The sequence below is a fragment of the Eucyclogobius newberryi genome, unplaced genomic scaffold, assembly GCF_026437365.1.
Source record: "Eucyclogobius newberryi isolate DKJ021-1_F unplaced genomic scaffold, fEucNew1.0.hap1 SCAF_1, whole genome shotgun sequence".
NCBI classification, from domain to species: domain Eukaryota; kingdom Metazoa; phylum Chordata; class Actinopteri; order Gobiiformes; family Gobiidae; genus Eucyclogobius; species Eucyclogobius newberryi.
In genome coordinates, this window is record NW_027315723.1 from 44,319,526 (window position 1) to 44,336,867 (window position 17,342).

Below are 17,342 nucleotides of genomic sequence, written 5' to 3' on the forward strand. Positions count from 1 at the left end.
TTATGGGTAGAAAATGAGAAAAATATGTGTGTTTTTTTTTCAATATCGCTTACCCCTATCACTACCTTTTTTGTCAAATTTCCAATATTCAAGCTGTTTTATTCAGCTGCAGGGTTCTCCGTTAAAAGATCCACCAAAATACATGTTGAAAATCCAACTGAAAGTTGCGTGGTGTGTGAAACAACTGTGACGTGATGTATGAAAAATGTGTTTCCTGATAAAGGGGCTGCCCCAGGAGAGGAAGCAGTTACATGGGAGTGGTTTGGCAACTTTACCTGTTGTTGTACTACATGTACTTTGTCTACTCTTTGTGTGAAGTGTACAGGATTCTGACGGAGAGCGCAACAACACAGGTAAATTTCAAGTTACACATTCAAAGAAATATGTATGTTTTATTTCTTGGTTAGCAAAAGGATTTGTAATGTTTGGTGATTGCTTATGAGTTGTGTTTTGGATTGTTGCATTGCAGCTGTTGTTATAAAAAATATTGCAAATTCCAGAATGTTCCTAAAAGTGAAGTGGAACAAGTTATTTCAACTGAGATTAACCTCAGAATATCACAAATTACGAAAAATCCAGGATGTCAAAGTAAAAGCACTCAGATATTTTGAGAGCTTTTTTTGAGAGATTTAGCATTTTGGATGAACGCAAAAACTGTTTTAGCCTATTTTTTTTATTTTTAGGCAAAGATTTAGTGGAAAAATTGTGTATTAATTTACATCTAAAAACAATCTCTAGAGGAAGATCAAGCTTCACTGATTATTTCTGTAAAGTAAAGAGCTTTGTTCAAAACGTTGCAACAGGTTAAAAAGGGTTTTTGGTGGATGTTGTTGTTCAAATGTATGTTAACTGTTGTTACCGTTCCTCTCGCCTCTTTTTTACCAACTTCCACATTGGTGACCCCGACATTTGGAATATGTCAATTGCTAGCTCTTCCACAGCAACGGTTTTTGCAGCTACTATAAAACTCCCAGACTTTTGGTAGCACGATCCAGAGCCGTGATTCCATCATGACGAGGTAGTTTCAACTCCGAGGCATTACTGCTGAGAGAAATTAAATATTTTCACGTTGTTTCTACTTTGGATTCTGCTTCTACTCGCAGGCTGATGGGCCTGTTCCGTGCCCCCACAAGTCAACAAATATTAAGCGCTTAAGACAGTTACAAAAGTTGTACAAGCTACCCGACATGGAGCGAGCTGTCTTCTGTCTATGTTGGGTTTAGGTGACAGGAAACCTTCAGAAATCATATGCACAGCTAAACTCAACTGTTTTAGCTTAGATTTGAACATTGTCAGAGTAGAGGCCTGTCTCACATCTTCAGCAAGGTTGTTCCAGATTTTAGCTGCATAACACTGAAACGGAGACTCTCCTGACTCTGGGCACACCGGGGAGGCCGGTCCTTGAGGTCCTCAGAGTCCGAGATGGTTCAAACAGCTTTCGTCATAAGGCGCTGGTACAGCTGGCAGCCCGGTGTAAACGCTCTCTCTTCTTTCTCACACTTATTGTGCTTTATCTCCTATATTTTGTAAATATAGTTCGTATATTTTTTCTATTTTACTGCACGATAGGGACACGCGCTGGAATAGTTTTTTAATTCAACTGTTTTTGACTTTTTTCGGCTGGATTTGAGCGTTTTTCGTTGTGTTGTTGTGACGTGAGCTAGCTCCGAGCGAGCCCACCAGCCCCCCCCGCGCCCTCCGGCCGCCGCTAAAGTATGGCGTGTCGTCGGTACACGTTTATATACACGTTTATATGAAAGAGGAACTTCACGAACGATCGGGACACGCACTGGAATCGCTTTAAATTAACTTGTTTTGACTTTATTCGGCTGGATTGAGTGTTTTCGTCGTGTCGTTGCGATGTGTCTTGGCTCTGAGTCCCCCGGCTCCGGCCCCGCCCCCCGGCCGGCGCCGTACCGCGTTTACACAAAGGAGGAACTCATGAAACTGCGGAGAACAGTCGTCTTACCCGGAGATCGTCACGTTATCCCGGCAGACATCCTAAGGAAAACGAAGCGAAGCAGACGGGCTGGACGTAAACTCTGAGAGAAGAGAGGAGAAAACAGGAAGTCGGTTCCCGCCGTAGTCATGGGTAACGTGAGGTCCCTTCAAAATAAAATGACGGAAATAGCGAGCCTCATGCGGTCCCAGAGGATTTATAGGGACACCAGCGTCTTGATTTTCACAGAGACCTGGTTAACAGCAGAAATGCCAGACTCAATTGTAGGTTTGGACAATTTTCATCTGCTGCGGGCGGACAGAACGAGAGAATGTGGGAAGAAAAGAGGTGGAGGTCTGGCGGTGTATGTGAACACGAGCTGGTCCAAACCCGAACACTGCACAGTGAGGGAGCAGCTATGTAACAAGGATATTGAACTATTGGCTATTGGCATGAGGCCATATTATCTGCCCCGGGAGTTCTCACATGTGATTTTGATCGCAGTCTATGTGGCCCCGTCTGCCAATGCTGAAAATGCTTGTGAAGCACTGCTCTCCTGCACTTGTAGGCTGCAAACACAGCATCCACAGGCTCTCTTCCTTATCTCTGGTGACTTTAACCACGCTTCTCCCTCTTCTGTCCTACCAACATACACCCAGTATGTTACCTGCCCCACCAGAGAGAATAGAACATTGGACTTGTTTTTTGCCAACACCAAGGAGGCTTATTCCTCTTCCCCCCTCCCTCCCCTGGGCAGCTCGGACCACAACCTTGTACATCTGAGGCCTGTGTATGAACCCATCGTGCGCAGGCAGCCTGTGGTGTCCCGTGAGGTGAGGATGTGGTCTGCTGAGAGCGAGGAGGCTCTGAGGGACTGCTTCAGCACCACTGTCTGGACTGAGCTTTATGACCCACATGGGGAGGACATCAACACCATCACAGAGTGCATCACGGACTACATCAACTTCTGTTTTGAGAACATTGTTCCCTCCCGGACGGTGCGGTGTTTTCCAAACAACAAGCCATGGATTAACCGTGAACTGAAGGCTCTGCTGAAGGAGAAGAAGAGAGCCTTCAGGTCAGGGAACAAGGAGGAGCTGAGGACTGTGCAGAAGGAGCTGAGGAGGAAGATCAGGCAGGCCGAGGCCGGCTACAAGAGGAGGATGGAGGAGCAGCTGCAGCAGAAGAACATTCAGGGAGTGTGGAGAAGCCTGAAAACCATCTCGGGCTTCAAAATTCCCCCTGCCCAGGCAGAGGGGGATCTACAGTGGGTGAATGATTTAAATGCTCACTTCTTGAGATTTGATCGGTCACCCGCCCCTCCCCCTGCACAGCTGCATGCTCCCTCTTCCACAGCTGGACAATCCCCTGCATCTGTTCCTCTTCACTTCTCTGCCCCGGACCATCAGCTCCCCACTTCGCCTGGACTCACCCATCCCCCCAGCACACAGTCCCCCTGCCAACCACTGACTGTCACAGCAGCACAGGTGAAGAGTGAGCTGAAGAGGATTAAAGTGAGGAAGGCAGCAGGACCTGACGGCATCAGCCCCAGGCTCCTTAAGTCCTGCGCAGATGAACTGTGTGGAGTTATGGAGCATGTCTTCAACGAGCCTGAAGCTGAGGGTGGTACCACAGGTCTGGAAGACCTCCTGTCTGGTACCTGTGCCCAAGACACTGCGCGCCAAAGACTTCAACAGCTTCAGGCCGGTGGCTCTCACGTCCCACCTGATGAAGACACTGGAGCGGCTGGTCCTGGACCACCTCCGCTCCACCGTGAGTTCAGCCATGGACCCACTGCAGTTTGCATATCGGCCTGGCATCGGAGTGGAGGACGCCGTCATCTCCCTGCTGCACCGCTCTCTCTCTCACCTGGAAAAGCCTGGCAGCTCTGTGAGGATCCTGTTCTTCGATCTTTCCAGCGCCTTCAACACCATCCAGCCGCTGCTCCTGAGGGACAAGCTGGAGACTGCTGGTGTGGAGTATGACCTGGCAGAGTGGATCCTGGACTACCTCACGGACCGACCCCAGTTTGTGAGAGCACGGGACTGTGTGTCTGACACTCGGACCTGCAGTGTGGGGGCGCCCCAGGGTACTGTCCTCGCGCCCTTTCTCTTCACCCTTTACACTGCAGACTTCAGACATGACACGGACAGCTGTGTCCTGCAGAAGTTCTCTGATGACTCTGCCATCATCGGACTCATCACGGACGACGATGATGCGGAGTACAGAGGACTGGCGCAGGACTTTGTGGACTGGTGTCAGCGGAACCACCTCCTCATCAACGCGGGGAAGACCAAGGAGATGGTGGTTGATTTCCGCAGACGCCACCCCACTGCCCCCTCACCAGTGAACATCCAGGGACGGGACATTGAGAGAGTGGACTCATACAAGTACCTGGGTGTTCATCTGAACCACAAACTGGACTGGACTCATAACACAGACGCACTGTACAGGAAGAGCCAGAGTCGGCTCTACCTCCTGAGGAGACTCAGGTCTTTTGGAGTGACAGGGCCACTCCTGAAGACCTTCTATGACTCTGTGGTGGCAGCAGCCCTCCTGTACGGTGTGGCCTGCTGGAGCAGCAGCATCACAGAGAGGGAGAGGAAGAAGCTGGACAAAGTCATCAAGAAGTCCAGCTCCGTCCTGGGCTGCGCTCTGGACTGCAGGAGGTGGGGGACCGAAGGGTCCTGGCTAGATTCACATCGATGCTTGACCATGAGTGCCACCCCCTGCAGGACACTCTGTCCGCTCTGGAGAGCAGCTTCAGTGAGAGACTGATCCACCCTCGCTGTGTGAAGGAAAGGTTTCGCAGGTCTTTCCTTCCTGCTGCTGTCAGACTTTATAACAAACACTGTTAGTCCTGAACAATACTGACCTAACCATGTGCAATTCCGTCATATGTGCAATTACTGTCGTGATTCATGTGCAATTACTGTGAAATTCATGTTTAATCCATGTGCCGTCGTGACACATATTCATGTGCAATTACTGTCATGATCACATGCAATGGTATTTATGTATTTATTTATTTTTATCTTTATTATTTTTTCCTTATTATTTTTTCCCCTCCATCCCTTGTTGGGTTTTGTCTATGGGAGTTTTTGTTTATAGATAAGATAAGATAAGATAATCCTTTATTGTCCCACATGGCGAAATTTCATTGGTAGGATCTCCTATTGGTATCCGATTGGTATCCGATTGGTAGAAGCTCTCCTATTTCATAGGAGAGCTTCTACTGAAAGTGTTTTTTCAAACTTCCTGTAAGTGATCTGTTCTTTTCTTCTGTGTCTACCTCTGTATCTACCTGCGTTGCATCAATGAAATTTCCCCATGTGGGACAATAAAGGAATATCTTATCTTATCTTATCTTGTCTTTTGTATTTCATGGGGTGACCACTAGAGGATGTTGTTGTTGTTGTTGTTGTTTTATGGCGGTTGGCATCCGAGTGTTGCATTACCGCCAGACTTTATTCCTTAGACTGTTGTTGCTGTTGTTGTTGTTTTATGGCAGTTGACAGCCGAGTGTCGCATTACCGCCAGACTTTATTCCCCAGACTTTGTCGTAGTCCTAAAAGTTGTTGTTGTTGTTGTTGTTGTTGTTGTTGTTGTTTTATGGCGTTTGGCATCCAATTGTTGCATTACCGCCAGACTTTATTCCTCTGACTTTTCGTAGTTGTTGTTGTTGTTGTTGTTGTTTTATGGCGGTTGGCATCCAATTGTTGTTGTTGTTGTTGTTTTATGGCGGTTGGCATCCGAGTGTTGCATTACCGCCAGACTTTATTCCTCAGACGTTTCGTAGTCCTCAATTGTTGTTGTTGTTGTTGTTTTATGGCGGTTGGCATCCGAGTGTTGCATTACCGCCAGACTTTATTCCTCAGACGTTTCGTAGTCCTCAGACTCTGTCGATGTTGTTGTTGTTGTTTTATGGCGGTTGGCATCCAAGTGTTGCATTACCGCCAGACTTTATTCCTCAGACTTTGTCGTAGTCCTCAGACTCTGTCGTAGTCCGTAAAAGTACTCCTTCCATTGCTTTGGTGTTACAAAGCCCATGAGGTCATGATATGTCTTTGTGACTAGAATAGTTGTTGTTGTTGTTGTTGTTGTTGTTGTTTTATGGCGGTTGGCATCCGAGTGTTGCATTACCACCAGACTTTATTCCACAGACGTTTCGTAGTCCTCAGACTCTGTCGTAGTCCGTAAAAGTACTCCTCCCATTGCTTTGGCGTTACAAAGCCCATGAGGTCATGATGTGTTTTTGTGACTAGAATAGTTGTTGTGTCAGAGACCAACCGGCTTTATTCCAGGGAGACTCTTCTTCACCTTCCTCGCCCTCTTTGACGTTCGGTGCTTTGGAAGTACAAAGCCCATGAGATCATGGGACGTCTTTGTTGTTTTACAAAGCCCATGAGGTCATGGGACGTCTTTGTCGTTTTATCCTTTAGAAGTCCTTCTTCCATCACTTTGGCGTTTCTAGGCCCATGAAGTCCAAGCGCGTTAGAACATCCTCTTGCTCCTCATCCTCGGCTCAGTCTCCAACACCCCCCACCTCTATAAACGTTTACCCAGCCCTGTGCTACATAAGTAAGCAACCACAGCCTGACACAAACCCTGTGACTGGATCGCCAGAACGTTCCGCAGATTGAACTCCCGCCCATTATTCCGAAACCACAAGGCCAACCCGGCCCTTTCCCTATCATAAGCCTCACAGCAAATCAGCACATGCTCGACATTCTCTGGCACCCGACAGTGACCACACAGACCGGTCGGATGTTTGCCTATCCTACTCAGTGACCAATTGAGTCCAGTATGGCCAATCCTCATGCGGGCGAAGGCCCTTTCCTCCCACGCGTTCCTGCCCATAGACCCGCAAGGACCCACACTACCCTGTATGTGATAGAGATGCCGTCCAGTAACACAGTGGCTCCAAAATTCCTGCCAAAGGCCGACCACATGACTCTTGATAACGGGCTTGATTTCAGACTTGCCCAACTCAACCGCCACATCAATTGATGGCCGCCGAAGGGAACGTTTAGCCAGTGCATCAGCCATTTCGTTACCATCCACCCCCACATGCGCAGGGACCCAAATGAAGGAAGTATGTGAGGGACATCCTTCCTGGACAGGGAGAGCATCAGACAGAAGATGCCATTCAACACATCCTGTCTGCAATCCGATTTCCCAGATTTAATGCTTTGCAATGCAGAAAGGCTGTCAGAGGCCACCACAATGCCGCAACACTGCAAAGCAGATTCCGCCCATTCCAACGCCAACCGTATCGCTATAAGTTCCGACGTGAAAACAGAAAGGCGATCTGTCAACCTCTTCTTGACCGCTAGCCTCAGGTCAGGCACGAAATAAGCGGCGCCAGTACGCCCACTCTCAGGATCCCTAGACCCGTCGGTATAAATAAACACATCACCTGAGTGTTTATCGATGAGCGCTTGAACGGCAAACTGCGGTGCCCTCCCAGCGACTCCTCTAAGCTTGCCATGCAAGCTAACATCAACAGGAGCCGGAACAAACTTCCACGGAGCTATAGCAGACAAAGCCACCGACGGGCTCACACGCAGATCACCAACCCCCGCAAGCCGCGCCTTTGCATTTCCTACCTGGCTGAAAACCATACCGCCAGCCTCACTCTGCCCCCCATCAACCCTGAGAAAGTCCCTCACCGGGTGAGAGCTCGTATGACCTTGCACATTCACCCAGTAAGCCAACAGAAGTTCTAGCCTCCGGAGCCGTAACGGCAATTCCCCCAACTCAACCTGCAGCGCCGAGACAGGGGAGGTCCTAAAAGCCCTACAGCAGATGCGCAAGGCCTGGGCTTGCTCCACATCAAGCTTCTTTAAGTTAGTCTCAGCCGCAGACATGTAGGCTATACAGCCATAATCAATAGCCGCCCTCATGACGGCCCGATAAATACCCAGGAGCGACCTTCTGCTGGCCCCCCAGTCCTGGCCGGATAGACAACGAAGCAACAAGTTATTCACCCTTTTGCATTCTACCACTGACCTCATCATCCATGCAGTCGAAGGGAGATGTCCCTATGCCCATTGAAGAAACAGATCACTTGAGACTTCCGTATGGACAGTTTAAACCCCCACTTCAGGGTCCACTGCTCCACCTGCTGTATTGCCCTTTGCAGTTTCGCCTCGTAAAACCGGAGATTCCTCCCTCTCACCCATAGAGCGCCATCGTCAGCATAAAGGCTCCTCCCAACAGACCCATCCACGTCGTCAAAGATGTCCTTAATCATAACATTGAACAAGATAGGGCTACACACACTCCCCTGCGGGATCCCATTCTCCACCCCATAGACCCCAGAGTAAGCAGCGCCCACTCTGGTTTGGATACGCCGGCCAGACAGAAAGCTCCGGACCCAGTAAAACAGTTTACCCTTCACACCACACTTCCGCAGCTTAATGAGGAGCCCATCCTTCCAAACCATATCGTACGCCTTCTCCACATCAAAGAGCACCGCAATAACCTTTTCTTTCTGAGCCCTGGCCAGCTGGATATCAGATTCCAAACACAACACGGAATCCATGGTGTTCCTGCCCCTACGGAAACCACTCTGGTGCGCGGGAAGCAAACCCTGACTCTCCAAGAAGTAATCCAACCGCTCGGTAACCATGCGCTCCATCGTTTTCCCGAGCTGCGACGTCAAGGCAATCGGCCTATAACTTGAAGGGCCAGACGCTGGCCTACCCGGCTTCAGAACCGGCACCACCGTAGACTGTTTCCACGCAGATGGGACACAACCTGAATCCCAAACACGGTTGAAAAGACCCAGGACTAGCCCAAGCGTGTCATCAGTCAAATGAGAGAGCATGTCATAGCACACCTCATCTTTACCCGGGGCTGTCTGTTTCGCCTTAGAAAGTGCTCTCCTTAGCTCAAACAAACTAAACGGAAGGTCAAGGTCATCTTGAGTCGAAGGCTGGTGCCCAATCAGCTCAGAATTCTGGGCCAAAGTACTCTCCCTGTAGTGCCTTTCCGCAGGTGAGAGATTGTCAGAGCTGTGCACCGACACAAAGGTGCTGGCCAGCAGTTCAGCTTTGTCAACGTCGCTGACTGCTTCAACACCATTCAGTATTAGGACCGGGGTCCCATGACGGCGCTCAACCCCATGCATCCGCTTAATCATCCCCCAAACATCCCCGAGACGCGTTTCTCTCCCAATTTTGGAACAATACCGCCTCCAATAGGCACTCTTGGCCGTTCTTACAGTTTTCCGCACAACAGCGCGGGCCCTCTTGTAGTCAATGAGGGCACCCTCAGTGTGGGTAACCCTTAGCCGGCGAAACGCCGCATTTCTCGCCCTAACAGCATAACCACATGCTTCATTCCACCACGGCACCCGCTTCCTATGTCCACTACCACCACTCTTAGGAATCGTGCCTACCGCTGACTGCGTGATGAGCGAGACAATTGCACTATTGAGATCATCCACCTGAGTCAATCCTCCTTCCTGCAGAACCCTAGAACCATCATCAGCTTTCCTCAGGAAAGCCCCCCAGTTCGCCCTTGCCAACTGCCACCTCTGAATCCTCGTCCCCCTGACCACACAGCTCCCAAAGCCAATCTCGGTGCGGACTAGATAGTGATCGCTACCAAAAGAAAGATTACCAAGAACCTCCCAACTACAAACACCAGCTAACTCCTTGGACACAAGCGTAAGATCTATTGCACTTTCCGTACCGGTCCCCATATCATAGCGGGTCCCACTCCCATCATTCAGACAAACCAACTCCCTTTGATTGATAAAACCCTCTACCACCTGCCCATACCTATCGGTACCACTACCGCCCCACAAAGCGCTATGCGCATTAAAATCCCCACACCTCACAGCCTTTCCCCGAACATCCTTACCGATACTATGTAAGGACTCTAACGTTAACTCACCACACGGATTATAAAGGTTAACCACAGTAACAGCTTCACCACCCAGCCAGACCCTCACCGCCAGAGCCTCCGGCGCTTTACTCACACTGACAACAACGTAATTTAGGTAATCTCGGACAAACACAGCCACACTTCCGCCTCTACCCTGCTCCCTATCATTCCTAACACACACATACCCTTGTATCCCAAAACCCCACCTAGGTTGTAACCAAGTCTCCTGCACGCACATAACGTGAGGCTTGTTCAACAAGGTAGAGACAAAATGCTTAAATTCCTGGCCATTAGCACGAAGACTACGCGCATTCCATTGCAAGACAACCACCGCCATTATGAGCCCCCGGAACCTGACGGCGCATCGGGAGCCCCCCCACTCCCACTGCCAGAATGGGGCAGGGTGCCTTCCCGCAGCGCATCCTCTATCTCCGTCCACTCGGGACCCCCAGCTCCAAAGTACTTCCCTGCAGCCTTAGCGATGATCCTAGTCTTTTCGGATCTCTTCTTGGTTTGACCAGTACAGTTAATCACTTCCACCATAAAGAGGAAGAAATCTTACCTCTTCACAACCAGTACATCCTCCGCACCCACAGGGCCTCTGCCCGTGGAAGCCACACTCACAGGGATCCCAGTGGGGACCTCCCCCTGGCCGTGGGCAACACTGCCCCCTCCCCTGTCGCCTAGGTCACCAGCAGCACTGGCAGCCCGCACTGCATCCACCTTCACCTGACTACCAGACACCTTCTTGACCGCATCCGCGTAGGATATGCCTTGAGAGGCTCTAACTTTTTGCACGTCAGCAGCCCTCTTGCTGAACACGCATCCCCCGTAAGCAGAGTTATGCTCTCCCCCACAGTTACAGCACTTGAGTTTTGCTCCTTCGTCACACTTCCCATACTCGTGGTCTCCTGCACATTTACCACACCTCTGCTTCCCTCTACAGACCGCTGCAATATGCCCAAAGCGCTGGCACTTGAAGCAACGCAGGGGCGGCGGAACATATGGGCGTACGCCATAGCTCATGTACCCAACGCACACCACACGAGGCAGGATCCCACCTTCAAATCTAATCATTATCGACAGGCTGTCACACCTTACCCCATCCCGGGTCACCTTCAACCGCCTAGCATCCACCACCTTAGCTCCAGTCAAATTCTCCTTTATGTCATCCACAGACGTCGTCGTAGGGACGCCTACGATAACTCCCCTGACCGTGCCTCTTACAGCATCAGACACAAGAATGTCCTTCCCCCCCAGACACTTAGCTTCAATCGCCTTCCTTTGCTGAGCCACGTCCTTGCACACGACCAGCAGCGAGCCATCCCTAAGGACACTCGCATGCTTGACCACTCCCACAGCTACAGTCAGGCTCCTTGTCAACGCCATCGGATCCCACCCCTTAAAGGACGCATTATCCTGCGCGAGCTTTATGAACACCTTACACTCTGAACTCACATCCCCGATATCTGCAACCCCCCACCCTGCTCATCACTGAGAGAGCCCTCCATAGACGAGCAAGAAGACGCCCTACGCTGCACAGGATCAGTGGCTCCAGGGGAGTCCTCCCCGCTGTTCATATCGTCACCGACCAGGTCACGCCTCCTCTTCCTCTTCCCCGTCATACGGACCGAGGCGTTCCTCTATGTTGCCGTAATATCCAAACAACGCTCAATAATCCACCGTCAGCGTGGTTACTGTTGTTGTTGGCCCTGTTGTTGTTGGGACAATAAAGGAATATCTTATCTTATCTTGTCTTTTGTATTTCATGGGGTGACCACTAGAGGAGCTCCGGCACCACAGGGTGTCTTATGACATCACTGCATTCCATCCTTTGTTCTTTCGCTCCAGCACCACCGAGTGCCTTATGATGTCACCGGCGTTCTGCCCTTTGTTCTTCCTTTGCTTGGTTGTTGTTGTTGTTGTTGTTGTTTTATGGCGGTTGGCATCCAATTGTTGCATTACCGCCAGACTTTATTCCTCAGACTTTGTCGTAGTCCTCAGACTCTGTCGTAGTCCGTAAAAGTACTCCTTCCATTGCTTTGGTGTTAAAAGCCCATGAGGTCATGATATGTCTTTGTGACTAGAATAGTTGTTGGTTGTTTCAGAGACCAACCGGCTTTATTCCAGGGAGACTCTTCTTCATCTTCCTCTCCTTCTTTGACGTTCGGTGCTTCCACCGTACAGCTTTATTCTTTAGGCTTCATTCTATAGGCTTTAATATTTCCACTGATGTCGCTGCTTGGTAGCCGTGCGTCTACGAGACTGGACGAGGACAGGAGACCACCCCCACCCCCATCTCGTCACTCTGATCACTCTGACTCCCCAAAAGCAGACCCCCATCACTCCGACTCCCATTTAGCGCCTTTAGCCTGTTTTCTATATCTGCCCAATCAAGCTCCTTTGTTCCAAGGAATCTCCCTGCAGCTTTAGCAATGATCCTGATCCTTTCAGTTCTGCTTTGAGTCTGAGCAGCACAGTTTACAACATCCACCATAAAGAGTACAAAATCCTCTCTATCCACAACCAGGGTATTCTCATTAATTCTGGAACCTGCACACTTGGGACCTCCACTCTTGAAACCTTCACACTTCTTGGGAGCCACGCTGGCCTTTCTCATTTTGCCCTGGCTGGGAGGAGCGCTGGCTCCTCTCTCTGTATTTACTCTAAACTCGTTACTTGAAACTTTCTTGACTGCATCTGCATAGGATATACCTTGAGAGACCTTTATTTTATGCACCTCAGCAGCTCTTTTGCTAAACCTGCATCCCCCGTAGGCAGAGCTATGTTCTTCCCCACAGTTACAGCACTTCAGTTTTGCTCCCATGTCACACTTCCCATACTCGTGATCTCCTGCACATTTACCACATCTTTGCCTCCCTCTACAGACCGCTGCGATATGCCCAAAGCGCTGGCACTTAAAGCAACGCAGGGGCGGTGGAACATATGGCCTAACGTCATGGCACATGAACCCAATGAACACCTTACTAGGCAGGCACCTCCCTTCAAGTGTTACCATTACCGACAAGCTGTCACATCTTACCCCAGACCGGGTCACCTTCAACCGCCTAGCGTCCACCACCGTAGCTCCAGTCAAATTCTCCTTAACTTCATCCACAGACGTCGCCGTAGGGACACCTACGATAACTCCTCTGACCGTGTTTCTTTCAGCATCAGACACAAGAATGTCCTTTCCACCCAGACGTTTAGTTCCAATCGCCTTCCGTTGCTGAGCCGCGTCCTTGCACACGACCAGCAGCGAGCCATCTCTAAGGACACTCGCACTTGGTTGACACTACGTAGCAGCTAGATTCCGTCTTTGTTCCTTTGATCCTGTGGCGAGGTATATAAGAGGAGAAATATGTATGTGTGTGTCGACCAAGCCCCCAGCAGCCAAGATGGCCGCCCATTCAAGTCAATGGGAGCTGCTTAGTGGCGGTTTGGGGACCACAGGATTCCATCTCTGCTGTTTGCTGACGATGTTGTCCTGATGGCTCCATCAAACCCGGACCTGCAACATGCACTGGGACGGTTTGCAGCCGAGTGTGAAGCGGCTGGGATGAGAATCAGCACCTCCAAATCCGAGGCCATGGTTCTCGACCGGAAAAAGGTGGCTTGCCCTCTTCAGGTGGGGGGGGAGTGTCCTTGCCCCAAGTGGAGGAGTTCAAGTATCTCGGGGTCTTGTTCACGAGTGAGGGAAAGATGGAGCGTGAGATCGACAGGCGGATCGGTGCAGCGGCTGCAGTGATGCAGTCGCTGCATCGGACCGTTGTGGTAAAGGGGGAGCTGAGCCGAAAGGCAAAGCTCTCTATTTACCGGTCGGTCTACGTTCCTACCCTCACCTATGGTTAAGAGCTTTGGGTAGTGACCGAAAGAACAAGATTGCGGATACAAGCGGTCGAAATGAGTTTCCTCCGCTGTGTGGCTGAGCGCTCCCTTAGAGATAAGGTGAGGAGCTCGGCCACACGGGGGGAGCTCGGAGTAGAACCGCTGCTCCTCCACGTCGAGAGGAGCCAGCTGAGGTGGCTCGGGCATCTGTTCCGGATGCTTCCTGGGCGCCTCCCTCGGGAGGTGTTTCAGGCATGTCCCACCGGGAAGAGGCCCCGGGAAAGACCCAGGACACGCTGGAGAGACTATGTCTCTCGGCTGGCCTGGGAACGCCTCGGGATCCCCCCGGAGGAGTTGGAGGAAGTGTCTGGGGAGAGGAAGTCTGGGAGTCCCTGCTCAGACTGCTGCCCCCGCGACCCGGCCCCGGATAAGCGGCAGAAAATGGATGGATGGATATATGATAAAATAAAAATATGCTTACTTTGTACACACATTTTACGGTTAAGTTTACAGAGCAGAAAGTGAACAGTGCAGTGAGTGATTGATTAAATTAGTTAAAGTGACAGGTGTTTAAGAAGTGTTCATAAGTCCAATGGCAGAGGAAAATAAACTGTTCTTGTGGTGAGAGGTTCTGGTCCGGATGAACCGTAGCCTCCTGCCTGAGAAGAGTGGCTCAAATAGTCCGTGTCCAGGGTGAGAAAGGTCGGCTGTGATCCAACCTGCTCGTTCCAGAGCCCTGGAGACGTACAGGTCCTGCAGAGATGGAAGTCTACAGCCGATCATCTTCTCAGCAGAGCGCACAATGCGCTGTAGTCTGTTTGTCCCTGGCTGTGGCTCCAGCGTACCACACGGTGATGGAGGAGGTGAGGATGGACTCAAGATTTTGCCTTCATGAAAAAGTGAAGTATGTACAACAACCATCTATTAAGTGATGTGAGAGCCAGTTAAAAATTACATAGAGGTTAATCCTGACTTTCCATTGAAATCACATCATGTTCAACTTCACAATGTTTTTCTCCTATTTCAAGAGATGACAGTATGGCATTAAACATATCTAGCTTGCATTGATGTTTTTTATTGCAAGAAAAACATTGTCACTGATTTTAATGCCTCTTGCTTTTCTCCATGGTGATATGTGTAGTGACATGCTGTGGATAATTCCAGACAATGCAAATACGTCTCTGTACAAGACAACATTTCCTGGTTGTGTTCCAGATCCTGTTGGGACTCGCAAGCGTGCTTTCACTGTTGACGCTGTTATTCTGAGAACACACCCAACCTGAGCCTGCCCCTCCCCCACCTTGTTGCCTGTCATACTGGAGCCCCAATGGAGACCACAGCAAAGGCTCATGCAAAATGTGAGCCCGGACAGTGCAGGTATACCATTTCCGCGTGGCGCCCCGTCAAACAACGCCTTAATTTCCTGTTTTTTTTATGACATGTCACGACCAAAGGTATTGATCTACTGAGCTCAAATTTCACTCACTAGTGTGTTTTGATGGCCTGACTGTAAATAATGAATACCCATATGACCAATTTCTTTCTATATTGCCCCCTACCTTTTATTTGAAAAGTCAACATTGTCTGTCTAGAATTCAGGGGTTATATTTTCCTCAGGATGCCATGATTTATGATTGGCCAGCAGGGGTGCAATTAATGATCACAAACACATTAAAATTATTTTGGAGCAAACACGGTTCATCTGATTGGGTTGAAATTTTAATAATTTGTACACCTCCCAACACTTATTATAATAACGTGTCAACCATTATGATTCGTGCGCCACCCACAGGAAAGCATAAACATTACTTTGACTTTTATAAGTTAAATTCTGCAGAGCATTCCTTGATGTACCCTTGATCCTAAAAGTCCATCAGACCTATGCCCCTATTTGTACAGTTTGGCCTCTAGGCCCCTCCATGCCAAATAATACAAAGCATAAAGACACCCTAAACATAAGCATAAGTGTGAACTAAATTAATTAAAAAGTCATCTCATAACTATAATTAACAGGCTGCTTAAATAAAGGCTGTACAGCGCCCTCCAGGACAAACATCCATTGAAAATGAGACGTTTAAATTTTGGCCTACGCTAAAGAAATTTGGAACAGTGGTAGAGACCAATGACACGAGTATTGAAACATCACCTTCAAAATCTTCCAGTGTAATGAAGCCTTTTGCAGCCCTTGGAGGGCGAAAAGTTAGCTGCTCCAACCAACAAGGCAATAGGGCGTAAAGCAGCAGGAAATCAAAGAATTAAAGTTGCAGTACGCACAACACACAAGAAGAAAATTAGAACGGTGCAATGGATGAAGGGGAGAGTATATTACTTCCGTCATCCGGTGTCACACTTTTGGTATTACTACTCTGCAAAGGGAACATTCTGTGCTTCAGCACTGCCCTTCTAGCGGCCAGTGGGGATGAAATGGAACAGATTTTATTTCTGGATATTCATTGTTTGACAACACTAATCCACGTAAAATTAAAATGTTACTGATCATTAGTCAAGTCGAAATACAAAAGGCACATTTCTGAGACAAATTATATTACTCAATACATACAATTTGTTTAAAACAATAGTGTTCACTTTCAAACCCACAATTATGCATGCTTTCAAACTCATGATATTTAACGTCACTTAAGAGTTATTAGAGCATAAAATAATCTGGCAGAACTTTATACAAACAAGCTGTCATCCGAGGAGCCAATGTAAACTGAAGACTGGATGAACTGGAAAAAGATGAGGAGAATGTTTCAAACTTTGGAACAAGAACACTACATCAGTATTGAATGGAGTTTACTACATACTAGTGAGATTAGTCAGGATGTCACGCCTGAGTCATCTATTCGTTGTTTCAAGTCAAGATGTGAAGGGCAGTAAAATGGACAAGGTTTTGGAGCTGTGACGTTTCAGCTTTAATACAGGAGCCTTTGTCAAATCAGCAGAAACGGCTGTACAAGAAGTTGCACTGGCAGAATAGCATTTTCCTCACAATCATTGAGATTTTAAAACTGCTTTCCAGCTACATGGACTGCCCAGACTAACTTGTCCCATGTCTGTAGGCGGTTTCTCCTCTGACCCATGGACGCCGCTGGAGAGAAGGGCCACAGTTAAAGACCTGCTCCAGAGGAAACGCCAGGTATGAAAATAAACATATGTTTTTATCGTGCGTTATATCAGTATATCATATTATACTGTTCTGTATCATTAATCCCATTTACATTCATAACTTCCCCATGCTCCCACAGACTGACAGGCTGCAGATGGTCTAGGACTGATGTACATCCATTTATAAGTTGACTTTAGCAGTGTCTGAAACAGTACCACTCCCAGAGGTGAGAGAAATATGTGAACAGCAATGAACAGGCTATGGGGGAACTGAAATATGAAATATTGCTGAGAGGGAAAGTAAGAAGACGCAGAGGATAGTGCTCAAGCTGCCATACTTCCCCCACCATAATTGCTCCTGGAAAAGGCGCAACGGTTTATAAAGCGCACCGTCAATAAATGGTCTATTATGGATAATCGTTCATATATAAAGCGCATTAAGCAAAACAAAACAGATGGATAAGTCAGTCAGTTGAGCTTTATTAAACACATTCAACTCATTCAGATCAACATTGTTCAAACGTTAATGAGCGTATTTACTCACACCCATGTTCAGTTATATCAGTAAAAT

General features: G+C 48.7%; 1 long non-coding RNA gene across 1 annotated transcript; it reads left to right on the top strand.

Moving 5' to 3' along the window:
• The first annotated feature begins 293 nt into the window (after positions 1–293).
• LOC140365434 (uncharacterized) lies at positions 294–16,803 on the top strand. Its single transcript, XR_011927827.1, has 3 exons — positions 294–353; positions 14,879–15,040; positions 16,726–16,803. It is a non-coding gene; the product is annotated as an uncharacterized lncRNA (long non-coding RNA).
• The last annotated feature ends 539 nt before the right edge of the window (positions 16,804–17,342 follow it).